Source organism: Gorilla gorilla, chromosome 4 (assembly GCF_029281585.2).
Source record: "Gorilla gorilla gorilla isolate KB3781 chromosome 4, NHGRI_mGorGor1-v2.1_pri, whole genome shotgun sequence".
Taxonomy (NCBI): Eukaryota; Metazoa; Chordata; class Mammalia; order Primates; family Hominidae; genus Gorilla; species Gorilla gorilla.
The window spans coordinates 79013974-79020498 of NC_073228.2; the positions used below are offsets into that span (position 1 = coordinate 79013974).

The following is a 6525-nucleotide window of genomic DNA, read 5'->3' on the forward strand; positions in this document are numbered from 1 at the left end:
TTACAGATTATTTCCTTTTGGGTTTTCTCTACTGTTTTTTTTTTTTTTTAACACCTATTATGCCTTGAATTCATAGGGAAGAGGTTCCAGCAGCTCAGGTTCCTTCCCATTGGTTCTACATTGGTTCTCCCATTGGTTCTCCCATTGCTTCTCTGGGTGGAGCAGGCTGGCGCTTTAGTTGAACCCAGGTACCTTTCTCTTTGGTTTCTTTCTTTTTCTGATCATTTTCCTTCACGTGTTTCAGGAAGCTATCTCGGCTCTTAGAGTGCTTAATGTGCTCAATACGCACCTTAATTCTCTTGGCAAGAATCTTGCCCTTAAATTGTTTGTTTACAACAATGCCAACAGCATGCTAGGTAACATTGTAGACTCTTCCAGTTTTGCCATGGTAACACTTGTGGAGCATTCCTTTTTGAACAGTACCCATTCCCTTGATGTCTACAATATCACCTTTCTTATAGACTCGCATATACGTGGCCAAAGGAACAACTCCATGTTTTCTAAAAGGCCTAGAGAACATATATCGGGTGCCTCTCCTCACTCCCTTTGTGTTCGTCATTTTGGCGAATTACTGGAAGATGGCGGTTCCGGCCGAAAGGTGGGTTTTCTGTACTTATAAAGAATTTTTTGTTGTGATTATTTCAGACACTGCCTGAGGATTGAGATTTTACGGTTTTCAAGAGTTATGGTTTTCAATACATCTTTATGTTCTCTCGTCCTATTCTCCTAGAAGTTGGCTCTGTGCTGTTAGCTGCCTCCACACATGTGCCCTTCATTTGTTAGGACTCGAGCATCACATCTGAAATGGGGACTAGCAAGGTAGATCTGCAAGACCCATCCCTTGGTTGAAGTAGCAAGCCCTGGAGTGGCCCGGCAGGTGCTGATAAGCTGACCTGTGAGAGACTGAATATACAAAGACAGTGGCAAGACTACATACAAAAAGCAAACTCTGCGCCATAATCTGCAGCAACCAGCCCCAAAGCCAGCCTGGGATCCGCAGCAACAGCCCAGGAAGCCAGCCCACTAGAAGTCAGACCTGCAGGAAGCCAGCCCGCTATCTCCAGTCAATCCACGGAGCCTAACACCGCCCTGTAACAACCAGCCCAAAACAGCCAGAACTTGACTAATAACAGCTTCCCTAATTTTTGTCCTAGCTTCCAACTTAGAACCAACCAGAAAATCTGCTGCCCTAACTGACCACACAGGAGGCCCCGTTTCTGGTCAGCCACCCCAGCTTCCCCAAGCCAACAGCCTCCACTCGGAGTGCACCTGGAGCCTCCTCTTTTTCCACTGTGAACTTTTCCCATCCTCTGCCTGCCTGGAAATTTCTACCAAAATGCAACTGGCGATGGCTGACTCCCTTGCCGGGGCCTTTGCGTCTCTCATTTGAGTGGTCTTTGTTTATCCCCATGCTGCTTCCCATGCTACTACGGATGGGCATTTCCTGCCCATCCACGAAGATTTCACGTGCATGCCTGGGGTGGCAGCATGCCCAGGTGCATTTCTCCTGCCTCCTCCTTCTCTCTTTATCCCGCAGTCTTCCCCCTCACCCAGCTAGCCACAGGTGTCCACATGGAGCACAGTCTGAGGAGAGAGCAGGGTCAAACACAGCCCGGTTCTAGGCAGAGCTGGGTGGTGTTTGACAGGTGCCAGGTGCTCCCCCAGATGGATCTTTACATCATAAAAATGATTTTGTGCTTGAGGATGTTGCTTCAGATCCACCAAGCATAAAGTCACCACCTGAAATTAGAAAGAAAACATCCAATAAAGAGACCTTCTTCAGTCCAGCATCCCTCTCCCTATGTGCCTTCTGAAGCTCCTGCAGCAGGCCTGCAGATGGGTTCAGAAAGTGTTTCCAAGAGGAGCACCACACAGCTCTAACACACACACACACACACACACACACACACACACACGGAGTCAACATGAGGGTAAGAATGAGGAGAGTGATGGCATGCGGTGTCTGAGAGAATTTAGTCTCGAGGATTAAGGAAAGGCTCCCCAGGTGAGTGGGAAAGGTGAGCAGTGTTCAGTCTCTCAGAGGCGTGGATGAAAGTGTCGTCCAGGCAGAAGACAAATGCACAAGGCTTGAAGCCGGAGCAAACAGATTCCATATGCAGGAGCGCAAATGGCAGGTGCTTCTATGGCAAATCCAAGAGTGAGGCAGGAAGGGTCAGGGCCCGGCATGCCAGGCCAGTGACTTCGTGGAACTAGCAAACCAAGCTAGGCAAAGTGTGGCATGTTACTTCCTTATAATATTTTTAATTAGAATAGTAATATTTTCTCTTTAATGCAAAAAATCAATAAATTCTTAAATAATACCTAGCCCAAGGCCCACTATCCAGAGACACTCATGCTGCTAGAATTTTTAATGTATCCTTCAAGAAATATTTTCTATATAAACAGAAGGCTGAGATGTATGTGCCATTTTTTGTGGTCTCTTCCACCAAAACTTCCTCAAATGTGTTAAGAGCACAACTCTTGAAAACATGTTCACACAGAAACATGCACACAAACGTTCTTAGCAGCATCATTCATTATAGCCAAGAAGAGGAAACAACCCAAATATTCACCGACTGATGAGTGAATAAACAACACGTGCTCCATCCACACAATGCGACATTCACACGTGAGAAATGCCACACCGTGGTGAACGCCAGAAACAGCACGTTCAGTGAAAGAAGCCGGTCATAAATGACTCCATTCATGGAAATGTCCAGAATAGGCAAATTCGTAGAAATAGAAAGTAGATGAGCAGTTGCTTAGGTCTGGAAGGGATGGGGAGCATCCTTTCAGGATGCTGAAAATGTTCTGCAATTGACTGGATAATGGCTTCACGGCTCTGTGAATATACTAACAACCGCTGAATTGTACACTTCAGTGGTGAATTGTTTGAAATGCAAATAATGTCTCACTAAAGCTCTTATTAAGAAATAAATGAGTTGATGGCAGATAGCTACCAGGATTATGAGGGTGACATCGCAGGGAAGGGGCTGTGTGTGCGGAGGGGCCAGCACTGCACAGGACGTCAGCCATTGAAGGGTACTCTGATGTAAAAATAGGAATTGTGACCTGAGTAATTAATGAGACGCTGGCTGTCCTGAATTTGCAGCTAGTAAAAAAGTTGTGTAGCAGGAAGAAGCTTGGTTTTTCCATAACGGGATTTTGGCTGCTGCATAAGAGAATTGGCTGGAAGAAGCACCATTCGCAAGCGCTTACTGTCAAGAAGTAAGAAGCACAAAACACTTACCATCAAGTAAGAGGGACAGGACTCCCAGTAAGGGGGTAGCAGAGAGATGGTGGCAAGTGGACAGATGCATGATACACTTGGGAGGCGACACTGACAGAACATGTCTCTGCGAATGTGCAAGAAGAATTAGGTAAAAGCATAGGTCATATCAGGGTATGTCAAAAACAGTGACAGGAGCAAATAGATAATCTAAATTGAGAAATGCTGATTTAAGAATTCTCAGACATGGATTATTGATGGAAAAGCCAAACTCTGTAAAATATTTGAAAAAGGTTTACTATGAGTGAATGAGTGACAGTGGCCTGGGGAAACAGTCTTGAAGGGCCTGAGGAAGCACTCCCGAGGCACTCGGGTTAGTTTGGTTGTACATATTTTGAGGAGGAAAGAGTTCTAGGCAAAGACATAAGTCAACACATGGAAGATGTACATTGGTGGGACATCTTGAAGCAGGGGTTTAAAGGTCATAGATGGATTCAGAGATTCTCTGATTTGCAGTTGGTTAAAGGAGTGAGCTCTGTCTAAAATTTGATGTCAGGAGAAAGGCATGTTTTAAGTTAAGGATGCTATGTAGCAAGGTTGATGGCCTGCAGGCCTGACTAAACCCTCACCTGGCATGGCCTTAGGTCTTGTTTATAATTTGGTCTTTTATTGACACAGAATCTGTCTTGTCAGTCTTAGGATCTCTAATGTTAATGCTGGACAGTTGCACCTAAACTCCAAAAGGGAAGGAGTGTAACAAGGCTTGGGATTCCCTTGGCCAAGAGGAGGTCTGTTCAGTCAGTGGGGATGGCTTAGGATTTTATTTTTAGTTTATAGGATGGATCAGATTGTTTTTCTTTTGTCATTACAAATAAGGCTGAAGCCAAGCATAGTGGTTTACGCCTGTAATCTCAACACTTTTGAGGGTTGAGGTGGGAGGATCTTGTGAGCCCAGGAATTCAAGACCAGCCTGGGCAATACAGGGGGACCTCGTCGCTACAAAGAATAAAAAAATAAAAATTAGCTAGGCATAGGAGCCTACTCATGTGGTCCCAGCTGCTCAGAAGGCTGAGGCAGGAGAATCACTGGAGCCCAAGATTCCAAGGCTGCAGCGAGCCATTGTTGTGCCACTGCACTCCAGCCTAGGCAACAGAGTGAGACTGTGTCTCAAAAAATAAATAAATAAATAAACAAATAAATACGGCTGAAATGAACAGCCTCATCCATATCTTTTCATGAACAATCACCAACTTTTCCCTCCGAACAGCTTTCTAAAGCTTTCGAATAGCTTATTTTTAAGTCATGCAATGACTTAACAAATTGCATGTTAGAAAGCCTGTTACAAATTTAGACTCCTGTGCTATTTTGAGATAGATATTTGGTCTTCATTCCCATCCCCATTTCCTGGCAAAAAGCTCCTAAAACCCTTGGAATCTCCAAAGTACTAAGAGTGTCATTTGTGTGCTAATGAAATGACTGGTGGCTGGGGACCCTGGAGAGCTTCAGGATGGGGGCTGGCCACCAGAAAGATAGAGGTGGGATTAGGGAGTTGGGATTTTTAGTCCCACCTGCCAACCTCTGGGGAGACGAGAGGGACTGAAGGTTGAGCTGATCACCAATTGCCAGTGATGTGGTTGATCACGCCTCTGTAATGCTGCTTCAGTGAAAACCCACAAGGACAGGGTTTGGAGAGCTCCCAGATAGCTGAATATGTGGAGTCTGGAGGGTGGTGTGTCCGGAGCTGGTGTGGGAGCTCTGAGCCCCTTCCCAGATGCCTCACCCTGCGCACCTCTTCCATCTGCCTCTTCATTTTCATCCTTTGAAATATCCCTTGTAATAAATGAAGAAGTGTAAGTAAAGTGTTTCCCTGAGCTCTGTGAGCCACTGTAGCAAATTAATCAAACCCGAGGAGGGGATGCTGGAAATCCTGATTTGCAGCCAGTTGGGCAGAAGCACAGGTCACAGCCTACTACTTGTGACTGGCATCTGAAGCAGGGACAGTCTGGTGGGACTGAGCCCTTAACCTGTGAGGTCTGACACTGTCCAGGTAGAGAGTTTCAGAATGGAATTGAATTAGGAGACACCCAGCTGTTATCTGCTGAAGGAATGGTTGGTGCGGAGAAATCTCTACACTTTTTAGTGACCAGTGATCAGAGAAATACAATTATCCTTTGGTATCTTCAAAGGGATTAGTCCCAAAACTCCTCCTCTGGAAGGGTTTTGGTGATTTGGACACCAAAATTACAGGATGCTCAAGTCCCTTATATATGAAAGTATAGTATTTGCATGTAACCTACACACATCCTCCACATGCTTTAAATCAGGGGTGTCCAATCTTTTGGTTTTCCTGGGCCACAATGGAAGAAGAATTGTCTTGGGCCATACATAAAATACACTAACACTAACGATAGCTGATGAGCTTTAAAAAATCGCAAAAAAAAAAATCATAATGTTTTAAGAAAGTTTACAAATTTGTGTTGGAGGGTAGGCCGCAGGTTGGACAAGATTGCTTTAAATCACCTCTAGATTACTTATATCTAATACAATGTAAATTCTATGTAAATAGTTGTTATATTGTATTGTTCAGAGAATAATGGCAAGAAAAAATCTGTACGTTTAGTACAGACACAATCATTCTTTTTTTTCAAATGTTTTTGAATCGAGGTTGGCTGAAGCCATGGATGCAGAACCCGTGGATATGAAGGAGTGACTGTATTCTGTGTGGAATTTATGCTGAATGGAGTGGCAGAACATACATATTCAATAAACTATAGGAGGAGCAATGAATATTTATGAAAGGAGAAACGTGAATGTGCCATTGAGTTTCATGCCTCTTCATGGGTCACGTGTTCATGCGAGGGTGTAGTTTTTAGCCTCTGACATCAAAAGGTGAAGCAGGGGCCACAAACCACTCACTGTGCCTCCTCTGTGAGCCAGCCAAAACTGGTCCAGAGGCGGTGGTCCGTTTTAGGAAGGATGCACTGTGAAGCTGGTGACTGTCACTCCAAAACTGCAAAGAGGTAGGGTGAGTCCAGCCACGGCCTCAGATGATTGGCTAAAGATGATAAAGGAAGGAGTCCTGTGTTTCTTGTTTGCCAGAGCTGGTTTCTGCTTACTCCTTAGGAAAGAGTTCTGGCTAAAGGTTAATACGGAAGGGACATGCTGAAGTCTGTCTGACCTCCCATGCCATCATGGTCAGGAGCTCAGTTTTTAAGGTTTCTCTGGGGCCCTTTGGCCAAGAGAGGGTTCTATCAGTCAACTGGGGGAACTTAAGATTTAATTTTTATTCCTCGGGT

The 6525-nt window shown here is 44.9% G+C and overlaps 1 long non-coding RNA gene across 1 annotated transcript; it reads left to right on the forward strand.

Annotated features, from left to right (window-relative positions):
• Positions 1-412: 412 nt before the first annotated feature.
• LOC129533346 (uncharacterized) lies at positions 413-6040 on the forward strand. Its single transcript, XR_008679489.2, has 2 exons — positions 413-598; positions 731-6040. It is a non-coding gene; the product is annotated as an uncharacterized lncRNA (long non-coding RNA).
• The last annotated feature ends 485 nt before the right edge of the window (positions 6041-6525 follow it).